The 12,615-nt window shown below is 43.1% G+C and overlaps 1 long non-coding RNA gene across 1 annotated transcript; it reads left to right on the top strand.

The window, feature by feature from the left end:
• The first annotated feature begins 10,744 nt into the window (after nt 1-10,744).
• On the top strand, nt 10,745-12,019 carry LOC139354475 (uncharacterized). Its single transcript, XR_011605432.1, has 3 exons — nt 10,745-10,895; nt 11,440-11,594; nt 11,703-12,019. It is a non-coding gene; the product is annotated as an uncharacterized lncRNA (long non-coding RNA).
• The last annotated feature ends 596 nt before the right edge of the window (nt 12,020-12,615 follow it).

The following is a 12,615-nucleotide window of genomic DNA, read 5'->3' as shown; positions in this document are numbered from 1 at the left end:
TTGAGCATCCCTCAAGTCGGTCGCTGGGTGGGTAAGTCATTGCGAAGACACGTGATTGGTTGCTCAACCTTGTTAGAGCTCTCGCCAGGTGGTTAGGGTGCGAAGATGAGCTTGCGCAGCTCAAGTTTGTTTCAGCAGGGGGCCACGCCCACTCTTACGCCCACAAGCCGCCGAAAACGGTGGCTCCTACAGTTTTGATGCCAAAATAAAAATCTTATCTGATATGTATTGTTTTTATTAATACCTATCGATCCAAAAAAAGTTTGGCACGCCCACTCTAACGCCCATAACGCATAAATCTGTCTACCGCCCACATAACCATATATGGAGATCCCGGGTAGGTGGCTCATTTCAATCTCGCTTTGCTGCTTGCATTTCTCCATTTCCCATTTATCTCTGCGTTACGCCGGACTCTATGCCCTTAAGTAGTGTGGGTAAGATATTTCGATATAACTCTGTAATTGTCTTCAGACTTCATTTGAAGTTATTTTCTTATTCAGATGTTTTTTAAACGGCTTTAACTGCCTAATCCCAGTATTGTAGCTCTTAAAGTTTCCGAGATCTCAGCGTTCATACGGACATATGGTATTTAAAATTTTTTTGGATCAATCGATAAATATTGACGAGACCAACACATTTCAGCTAAAATTTTTTATCTAGCATGAAAATTGTGGGCGCCACAGGCTTGGGCGGTTTTTGGGCGTTAGAGTGGACCTGGCACTTTGCTGAAACAAACTTACTCTGCGCAGGAAGTTCAGGAATCTGCGTGCCAAATCCCAATAGGCTAGCTCTTATGGTTTCCGAGTTCTCAGACCTATGGACCCGAGGACAGACAGACAGACGGACAGAGGGACATGGCAAAATCGACTCGGCTAGTGATCCTGATCAGGAATATATATACTTTATGGGGTCGGAAACGCTTCCATCTGTCTGTTACATTCTTTCGAGAGATTGAAATGCTCCACCTACCCGCGATCTCAAAATATGGTTATGTGGGCGGTAGAATGATTTAAGCATTATGGGAGTTAGAGTGGGCATGGCAAGCCTTGCATGAAAATTGTGGGCACCACACGCTTAGGCGGCTTGTGGGCGTTGGAACCTAAATCTGAAAACCCAAGTCTCTGTCTTTGATAGTTTCCGAGATATACGCGTTCATATTAACGATTTTTCGAAGATTTCGGGCGGTTTGCGGGCGTGGAAGTGTGCGTGGCAAACATTTTTTTGGGTCAATCGATAGGTATTGACGAGACTAATACATTTCAGTTTAAATTTTAATCTAGCACTTAAACTGTAAGAGCCGTAGAGTGGCACACTGACGAAACAAACTGACGCTGCGCAGGAATCTGTAGAATTCCCATGCCTTATGCAAGCATTGCAGCTTTTAAAGTTTCCCAGATCACAGCGTTCACACGGACAGACGGACCTATTGACAGACGGACACTAAATGGTAAGATCGACTCGGCAAGTGATCCTGATCAAGAATATAAATACTCTATGGGGTTTTTTTTATATATATATGGGATTCGGCCGGCTGACTGGGCGTGGTCAAAATCAAATACAGAATTGAAAAACAAGAAAGGAAGTTAACTTCGGCAAGCCGAAGTTTGTATACCATTGCAGTTATAATTATTAAATTCGAAATTCCTTAAAACACAAAAATTTATATTCCCATAAGTATAAGATAATATTTTAAAAAACAACGAAGCTTTAATTTGTTTCATATTATTTTCCCACAAATTTTCTGATCGTTCCTTTATGATATAGTCGTCCGATTTTGATAATATTATCGGAGGCACCGAGCTGAAGGCTACCGAACGGGTCGCAGGTTGCGGATAGTGAGCGCCCTGGTTCTCTAGGGTAGCTACGACTCATCGTGGAAGTTGGACACGGCCCGGCTACCGCCAAGCCCCCAACAAGAAGCGCAAATAAGTAGCCCCGGACAGTCAGCGGGTATCTGCACCGTAGCAGTACCGACGTCACGCTTGTGCTGCCGCCTCCGACAAATAGCTCATACATACCCCCTTCCTACACTCTTTGAACCTACCTCTTCCCTACCCACACAACTCATCTCACCCAGGGCTGGACTAAGGTGTCACTCGTACCGTGCCGAGGCTGGTTCCGACTTATATACTACCTGCAAAAGAAAGAAGATTTTGGGGAAATTTAGAGCTCATTACTTTATAACTGAGAGACTAGTTTGCATAAAAATGGACGGACAGTCGGAAATGGCTAGATCGACTCGTCTAGTGCTCAAGAATATATATATTTCGGAAACGTCTCCTTCACTGCGTTGCAAAACTTCTGACTGAAATCCTAATACCCTCTGCAAGGGAATAAAAAATTGAAATCCATATCGTTAAAATTACCTTCGCGTAAGGGAGTGGTTCATGTGGGTGTGGCCCAAATCAAGAATAGTGAAAACCGAAATATCACTACAGTCTTATTATTATGTATTTTCGACCAAAGAGTTAGTGGGATGGGTCGGAGGGCGCCGAGCTGAAGACTACCGAACGGGTCGCAGGTTGCGGATAGCGAGCGCCCTGGTTCTCCAGGGTAGCTACGAATAAGCGTGGAAGTTGGACACGGCCCGGACAGTCAGCGGGTATCTGCGCCGTAGCAGTACCGATGTCGCGCTTGTGCTGCCGCCTCCGACAAATAGCTCACATATACCCCCTTCCTACACTCTTTGAACCTACCTCTTCTTTACCCACACAACTCATCTCACCCCGGGCTGGACTAAGGTGTCACTCGTACCGTGCCGAGAGTCAATCAAAAAACTCAGTCTCAAACGGTGAGCTCAGGCTAGTGGCGACCACCTGTTCTTAGTCAGCCTTACCCGGGTACAGCGGATACCACCTAACCAGGCAGGACCTCTTGAACGTAAGAAAACTTTCCGGATCCTCAAGCGGCTGTCCACCAACCCGATACGTGAGGATCAAACGTCAAAATTGGATTACCTAAAAATCCAAGAGGACATAGCCTGGGCAACGGCGGTAATCCCAGACTTCGACATCGCTATGACCACCAGCAACAGCAACAAACGAGAGAAGTCGATGGAGACAGCTCATCCAGCGACCGAGAAGACCAAAGTAACCAACCGCGGCACATGGTCGAGATCCCTTGCTGAAGTAGTAAAGGATCGGAAGATCATTGGAGTCATCGACCAGAGCGATGAAGGCGGAAGGATCCCAAGGAACCAACGGGGTCTGGTTAGACGGGCCCTTGCGTCAGTGGCCTTGAAAGTGCTGGACGAAAACCCAGGTCCGCCACCCGATTGCACAGATGCGGGGTGGTACCAGGGCAATGTTAAGTTGATCGCCTGTGAAGACGAGAGATCGGCAGCACTTTATAAGGCTGTCATTAACAAGGTCAGCGAGGTCTACCCGGGGCCAAGTTGGCAGTTAGCGAGGCCGCTGACATCCCGTCTTGACCGAGAGCGAGGGTGTGGCTGCCGTCGGAACCCTCGGAACCAGAGGCTATACTCATCCTGCTGACCATGTTCAACCCGAAGCTTCCAACAGACGGTTGGAAGGTGGTCAAGGTGGAGAAAACCGAGCGCGTCACCATGAACGTGTTAGTTCTCTCGAACCAGGCCTGCTTGGAACCCCTCGCAGCCCAACAACACCGGTGCAACTACGCATCTACGACACAGATAAGCTAGCGATAGACAACCTGGTTGCCTGTCCCCCGAGCTCCGACTCGGAGCTGACAGAGAGCCTGAAGCAGCTGTGCAATCAGGACATAACCCGCCCAGGGCGTACCGTTCTCCAGGACATAGCGGAGGCAGCGGAGGGTACACAGCGCGACCACGGTCCTAAAGATGGTGCAGTTCCTGCAGATTAACCTGCACCATAGCAAGGCAGCATCCGGTGCCCTCCTCACCCGCTTGGCAACAGGCAACATAGACGTAGTCCTCATTCAAGAGCCATGGATTGTTGGTAACAACATATGTGGCTTATCAACCCCCCTATACGAGCTATTTTACACCAAGGATAAGGGTAAAACCAGAACCTGCATTCTTACAAAGACAAACTTTAACACATTTCTTATTCCACAGTTTAGCGAAGGCGACCTCACCACGGTCAGACTGGAGCTAAACGAAAACACTCAGCACACCATAGCATCATTCTATCTGGCTCACGACTACGAAGGGCCTCTACCAAACATCACTACACAACAACTCATACTATACACTCATCATCTCACACAACACACACAATGGGGAAGTACAAACACAAACGAAAGGGGTGAGTTACTCTACGACTATCTCCTTCAATCAAATCTATTCATCTGCAACAAAGGTAATGACCCAACTTTCATCACTAGAATAGGAGGGATGACTTTGACATTACTCTAATATCTGATCCCCTACTTAACCAGCTATAAGAGTGGAAGGTGGGGATCGATTACTCATTCTACATAGAATTTACAATAACTCTAGACTGTCCTCCCGCCGAGAACATTACTAATCTAAAATAAACCAACTGGGGATACTACAAAAATATCCTCAACAGGAACCTACACGCTCCACCGACGCACGTACCCAACGGTCAAGAATTAGATAACCTAGTTAACACTTTTACTGATATCTGCGGTGAGGCCTTAAAAAGGGCTTTCCCAAGCAGAACAGTCAAAACAAAGCACAAACCCCCATGGTGGATCGCTACCCTGGCGAACCTTAAAAGAGAGTGTAGAACTTACTTCAATAGAGCTAAATACAACAATATCGAATCTTCCTGGAATTTATACCATACAAAAGTAATCCCACATAAAAAAGAAATTAGAATATTAAAACGAAGAGCTTGGGCTAATTTTTGCAGTAGCATAGAATCTACTGCGGAAGCATTCAGACTCAGAAAAACTTTAGCAAAATCTCCAGCAACCATTGGCTATCTAAAAACCAATGCTGACAGCTGGACGGAAAACAGTCAGTGTTCGTACCCAAAGGTGCTCAACATGACCACACCCCACAAATCATGCAGTAGCCAAGCTGGGAACAGTACCAGGCGCTCAGTAGCACCCACAGCATATGAGGATTGCTGATCAGCATATTACATGTCGCACTAACTCACCGTCTCACCGACTGAACGGCACACTGACCCGCCAATGCAGTCAGCATATGTTGGAGTATCAATACCAGGAGCTCAGTAGCACCCACTGCATATGAGAATTGCTGATCAGCTTATTATATGTCTCACTAACTCACCTTCTCACCGACTCAACGGCACACTGACGCCACAATGCAGTCAGCACATCATGCAGTGTCAGCCGTGCCAACTGCACAAACTGCTACCATAGTAATAATTCTCTGACCTACCTTAGAATATAGCTTATTTCACTAATCATTACACTAAACTTCCGTGTTCTAAGTATGTATCAAATGAAGAATAAATCAGTTATCAACGCACCTCATAACTCCGCGGTTCTACTTCCTACTTCTAGGAATGGGGCTCGTAATACACTATCTCAACTAGCAGCTAATCACGTAAGCTCAACCTCAGCGCAGTTCCGCATCGCCTGTGGTTCGGCATCGCAGTAACCATTGCCGCGACGCGATCGACCTGCCAGCAAAGCGTCCCCGTGCCAGTGACAAGTGCTCATTACCCCCTTGTCCCACGGTGTGACCCAGAAGTGTCTTTTTCGGTTAGGCACAAACAGTCAGAAAACCCTTGAACTACTGTTAGACACCCACTTCCCTAAAAACACCCATGTAGTGGAGGACCTCTACATAGAGGAGACATTAGACGACCAGAGCACAGACAACCTATCGAGCCCTGGCCGTATTCAGTGCTGTTAACTCTTGTAAGCCCAGATGGGTTCTTCCCGGCACAGCTACAACGGACACTAGATATTTTCCTACCCTGGCTGACAGCCATCTTCCACGGCTGCCTTGCTCTAAACCATATTCCTACAAGATGACTGGACGTTAAGGTAATTTTTATACCGAAAGCCGACAAACGCTCCCACACCAACCCAAAGGACTTCCGTCCGATTAGTCTCTTTTCCTTCTTGTTGAAGACCCTGAAAAGGCTTATTGACACCCATATCAGGCTAATCATCGACCAAAGCCTACTCTCCGACGCACAGCACGCGTACCGTAAGGGTAGATCAACAGATACCGCCCTTCACTCTCTAGTATCCAGTATAGAGAGAGATTTCCGCAATAAGGAATACTCTCTGGCAGCGTTTCTCGACATAGAAGGCGCCCTTAATAACGTCACCCCAACGTCGATTACCGGTGCTCTGACTGAACTGGGCATTGAGCGGCCCATAGTGGGACTCATACACACCATGCTAGCCAGCAGAGTAGTGTACTCCACTATGGGATCAGCCCACTCGACCAGGAATGTCAGCAGAGGAACCCCACAAGGGGGCGTACTCCCACCTCTTCTATAGGTTTTAGGGGTCAACAAACTGCTATCAATTCTACAAGAGGCGGGCACTAAAGTGGTAGCCTACGTGGACGACGTGGTTATCCAGCTGCAAGGCAAATTCCCGCAAACTCTTTGCAATCTAATGGAGACAGCCTTATCCACCCTCTCCATGTGGACGGTTGTCTGTGGACTGGGAGTTAACCCAGAAAAGACCGAACTAGTTCTCTTTACAAGGAAGTATAAGGTACTAAATCTAGTTCTCCCAAAACTACACCAAACGCGTTTAACCCTTAGCAACCAAGCAAAGAACCTAGGTATCATTTTTGACAAAAAGCTACTCTGGACAGACAACATCCTAGATCGCACACGCAAAGCGGCAATAGCCCCCTTCGCTTGTAAAAAAGCCATAGGGATGAAGTGGGGCTTCTCCCCCAAGATAGTTCACTGGCTATACACTGCAATAGTCAGGCCCATTCTCCTCTACGGAATACAATGTTTGGTGGCCTTCCCTAGAAAAGAATTGCAACCTCCGGATCCTTCACAAGATCCAAAGAAGCGCTGAGATCTGCATCAGTGGGGCGCTTCGCACCACCGCCACTGAAGCACTAAACACAATTCTCGACCTCCAATCCCTGGACCTACTTGCCAAAAGCTGGGCATCTGCAAGCATCCGCTGAGACTCCGTGGAGCAGCCGCATGAACCACAGGCTCTACGGGTCACTCAAATATCATATCAAAACATACATCCTTACAACGCAGTACAGACTTCTTTCTACCCATAGTCAACTTCGAAAGAAGATACAAGACCTTCATACCCACCCGTACAGACCGGGACAACCTCCCACTCCAATTCGAAACCGCTGTCAACATATACACAGACGGCTCCAAGCTCAACTTCCAAACAGGCGGGGGTGTCTCCTCTCCGGAACTAGACATAAAAGTCTCATTCCGCCTACCAGACCACTGTAGTGTTTTCCAAGCGGAAGTCATGGCAATTCAGGAAGACATGACCACCCTGGACACGTCAGTACATCATGACATAGATATTTTCATCTTCTCGGATAGTCAAGCAGCCCTCAGGGCCCTCGACTCCTATACAACGAACTCAAAAACAATCTCTGAATGCCGCAAATCTCTTAATGAGATGGCCACTCATCTGAGAATCAACTTCATCTGGGTGCCTGGACATCGCAATATTGAAGGCAACTGCATAGCAGACGAGCTAGCAAGACAAGGGACAACCGCCGACATCCTTCGCGATAAGGACACGGTGGGTATGCCCATGGCTACCTGCAAGCTCCATCTCAGGCAGAGACTGTACACACTTTCCAACAACCGTTGGAACTCAATCTCAACTTGCCACAATTCTAGACTCACATGGCCAAACTACAACAACAACGAAAAGAACAAAAACTCTCCTACAACGTAGCAGGGCGGACATCATCACTCTCCTAAATGCCCTCACGGGCCACTGTCATATAGGGACTCATGCGCTCAGGCTGGGACTCAGTAACCACGACTTCTGCCAGAGCTGCAAACAGATAGACGAAGAGGAGAGCACCGAACACCTCCTATGCTTCTGCCCAGCGCATAACCTAAAGCGCTTTCAAGCCCTAGGTAGCTACACACTTCCGAACCTTGCGGCCATTCAGGGCGTAAGCATCCGAAACATCTTATGTTTCCTAAGAAGAACAAAATACTTCGCGAAAGCAAATAACCCATGAGCTAGGGAAAAGGATCTAATCAGAGATCATGTGGTATCACAAGGGCCCAATGTGGCCTAAGTGTGGGGATTATTATCTAATCTCCACCCACTCCTATCTAACCTAACCTAACCTATTATTATGTAAAAAAAACCTTAAAATTAGAGTTTGTGAGGAGTTGAACAACTCCTCACACATCTCAGCAGCGACAGATGGCCGGGCCCTTACCAGAGAATTTGGAGAATTCAGTTTAAGAGAGTTTTGAGAATTCAGTTCCAGAGAGTTTGGAGAATTCAGTTCAAGAGAATTTGGAGAATTCAGTTCGGGAGAGTTTTGGAGAATTTAGTTCGAGAGAACTTGGAGAATTCGCCTCAAGAGAGTTTGGAGAGTACGAGGAAAGAGAGCTTGGAGAGAAAGAGCGAAGGGTTACCGGTAGATCGCCGCGCTTAGCACCCTAGTGTGGGGCCGTGTGCAGAGGGCGAAAGGTCGAACGGTAAAACCGCTGTCTTTGAACCCTGAAGTGGTGCCGTGCGCAGATGCCAAGAATTAATGGTACCAGGAGCCCTATATAAGTGGGCCCAGCGCTGGAAGCAGCATCAGTCGATCACGAGGAGTCAAACCGTCAAGATCAGTCAAGGTACCAAAGTGAACAGTCAGTCAACCAAATATACTACAAGGGAGCTACAACAAGTCGAGTCGTCGAAAAAGCAGCGCCATGGGAGCCTACAGGGAGCAAGATCGCTAAGTCGAGACATTCGGGATTGGGATACCAGGAATCTCCAAATTGAGACGCAGGTAGCTGAGGTCCAGAGGGCATCACACAGCTAGGTCAAGACGGGCTGTTCATTCTTATGAACTATGTCCAGGCGTTACGCCTGGTGAATCCCGAGTATAACAAGCCAGAAGGGAGAGCGGTCGATCGGTACGGTCTCGAGTGGAGTTGTCCAGGAGAGCCCTAGGGTCTCGACTCGTGAAGTCCCGGATCGGCGTACGCCCGAAACCCCGAGTACGAGAAGCCACGCTACGTCCAGTGGCGCAGCCAGGAGCAGAGCGCAAGACATTTTCAGCAGCAAGCCAGCCACCACATCACGACAGACACGCAAGACAGATCGAGCCACGCGGAAACGTCCCTGAAAATAAGCAGAAGGGTGAGGCTAGGGTGGAACGTTCGCTTACACTAGGGTAGAAGTAAAGTAAAGCGCGAGGCAGCTTCCTGGTGTTTAGCCTTGACTGTCCGCGCGGGCTGAGCGGAAACCCCATTGGGACCATCCGCGTCAGAGCAAGGGACAGGCAGTGGTGTATCGAAAGGAGTGATCCTTGAGAGCGCAGCACCTGTTCACCCTAGTCTGAGAACGGTGACGCTTCCCTAAGCCCGCACGGCTGACCGCGCTCAGTCGGATGAATACTGTCTCGCACTCCGCTTTTTGGAAGCGCACCCATAGATGTTGTTCTAGGACAGGGCGCTGCCGAAAGCAGACGACGCATCTTCTAACAGCCTTGCGAGCTACCTTCCTGCACTTGAAAATCCAATACTTCTGCCGCAAATCAGATGTGTGTATTCAACTAGGGTTTCAACTGCCATGAGATCATGTGGTACACTGGTAGAAAAAACACGAAGTGAAATCAAATATATTTTTATTTGATTTTTTTTACTCCCATGCATAGTCATATTAAATATTAAAACCATTCATTTAAATAAAAAACATATTTAAGCCGTATGTCAAATATGTAAGTATTCAATTCAAAGTGATTTATATTTAAAAACAAGTTAGTCACATTCAAATCCAATGTGGCCATCTTGGTTTTAACTATTACAAAAAGTAGTTGAATTCATAGTATATTTGATGGTTTTTTATATTTCAAGTAAATACTTTTTCAATTTGTTCGGAATATTTACTCTTTTATTTTGAATATAGAACGTTTTCAAAATTTGTATTTGACCAAATAATTGTAAATTATAAATCAAATTACATAGGTATGTATATGTATTAAGTTTGTGACCCATATACACAACATAATTTAAATTATTAGTAATTTTCAAAAGAAAAATATATAAAAATAAAATTATAAATAATATATAATATAATATAAAAATAAATAATAAAATAATATTTAAAGAAAAGGGTTTTAGTTACGGCTGCCCAACCACCGGCAGCCTCTTTCTATTTCCTTGACAATTATCATAAGATTTGGCTTTGTAATTTACTATTAAAAGTACAAAAACATGCTTAGCCAAAGAAAAAATGTGCTTGCATTGTAAACGCTGGGCCGTAACGAAAAACTAAAACCAACGGCACAATGTGCATACTTACATACATTCAGACAAATTAGAGACAAATATGAACAAGCAAAACGGCAAACGCAAGCGCGTCTTCTTCTTCCATTCGCATTTGTACATTGGTGGCCAAGAAAATATGTATGTGCAGAAGCCATAAATATTTCTTGTGTACCGATGTTTTAACAATAAGATATGTTCTTATAATATATAAATATAATAAAATAAAATAAATAATACTAAATTGACATATAGAAGTTATTAAACTTAAGGACTTATTTGTACATATTTTCTTATTTTCTTCCCCATTACTTTGACCTCTATTGTAAAGTAACGGCACGCTACAGATTTTGTGCGTCCTTTTTGCACACATGCATATGTATGTATGTATATACGAAATATTTTGACACTCCGCTTTGTAGCGAATCCCGCGATCATTTCGAAGCAAGCGGCTCTCCTGATCGGATGTAAAAGTGATTAATAGAGCTCGGTAGACAAGTGTTCATTTAAGTGTAATAAAAAAGTGAAAAGTATAGAAAAAAGGTGAGTCAAATAAAAATACAATAATTACTTAGTATTAAGGCATGTGCATGTCCACGTTTTTTTTTGTCGCATTTTTCCTTTTTGAGTTTCTTCTTTGTTGTGCGCGTTATTATTTCGTGAAAATTTAGATAATACATTTAACGAAATAAACAAAGCTGAAAAGAAAATTACATTTAAAAACAATAAAATATATGCGATTGGGTAATAAACATGAAGTGGATAAAAAATACGCGAAAGAAATGAAGAATATGAAAGGAAATTAAAAGGAGTAAAATGCACGAGATGGAAAACACTAAAAAGGCGCAAAAAAGACGCTACGCTGCCGTTGCATTCGGTTCTGTGGCGTCGCAGTCGTTTCATCTATTTCTTTATAATATTTTTTGGTTCTTTCACGTGATTTTTCTTTAAATCTAACTAATTTTGATATTTAAAAAAAAATAAAAACGAAATAAATTTAAACAATATTTTTGTCTTATTTAAATCCCTTTATATAAAAACACCTACTCGAAACTTATTATAAAACTTATTAACTTTTTCTTTATAGATACAAATTTATTTCAACATATTGTACCCTGAGAAAGAAGCAATTTGATATATGGGACCCATTTAAGGAAAAGGTTTTTTGCTTTTACGAAGAGCAAATGCAAAACAAAAAGCAACTTAAACTATTAAAGACAGTTCAGAAAACTGTATCACTTGGTAATGTATAATTTTTTTAAATTTATAAATTTTACCTTTTTATGATAAGCTTGACTTTTTCTAAATTATGCCATTACCAAAAATCTTATAACATATTCTTATTCACAGATTACAAGGACTACATTTACATTGTATTGCTCACATCTGTCATCTTAAATAATTCGTGGACCGTCATTAAAGGAACCAACAAGCGAAAGAAATTATCACTACTATGACTCGCAGGAAAGTTTTGTACGCACATGCAGGCGTACGAATGTGGCAAAACAAAAAAATGTGTGATTATAAAAAATATGTATAATAATGTATAATATGTATATGTATATATGTATCATATAAATTCTAAGAAATACGTTAGGTACAAATGTATTTAAAACAAAAGTAATGATAACGTGTTAGCATGGTAAAAAATAGAGTTTAAGCAGAACAATTGTTTGATTATATGTTTACGTTTATTTTCAATAAAAACACATACTAATTTGGGTCTTTATTAAATATAAATCACGCTTGTTTTAAACTACAGATTGGTTTAAATTGAATATGCACCATAATAGTATGGTTTAAATAATACATTTAAATCAAACATAAAGTACAGTTCTTTTAACGGGGATTATATTTAATTTAAATACAATTTGTATTTATATTAAAGTTCATCCCAGTCTGATTTAAATAGGAGAATTACTTAATCCAAATAAAAATATGCTGAGTTTTAAGGCGGGCTATAATTATTTTAACTATAAAAACCATTTAAATGAAATGTTCTATTTACTGGAACTAAATATGAAAATATTTAAAATAAATATAAAAATATAATACTTTTTACTATGGAACATAATTAATTTAATTATTATGTACTATTTTAACATATTTGATCGAAATTAAAAAATCGTTGAACTTACTACGAGATTATTCAAAAAATAATTAACTATTTAACGTTTTCGTTTTTACGATTTTCATGTTAGGTTCTAAACCGCTGGGAAAAATAGTTGAAACGTTGGCGAAATAGTGACATTTACGATGTTTT

The sequence above is a fragment of the Drosophila suzukii genome (genome assembly GCF_043229965.1).
Source record: "Drosophila suzukii chromosome 2 unlocalized genomic scaffold, CBGP_Dsuzu_IsoJpt1.0 scf_2c, whole genome shotgun sequence".
In the NCBI taxonomy this organism is placed as follows: domain Eukaryota; kingdom Metazoa; phylum Arthropoda; class Insecta; order Diptera; family Drosophilidae; genus Drosophila; species Drosophila suzukii.
This window is presented reverse-complemented; position numbering and strand designations above follow the sequence as displayed.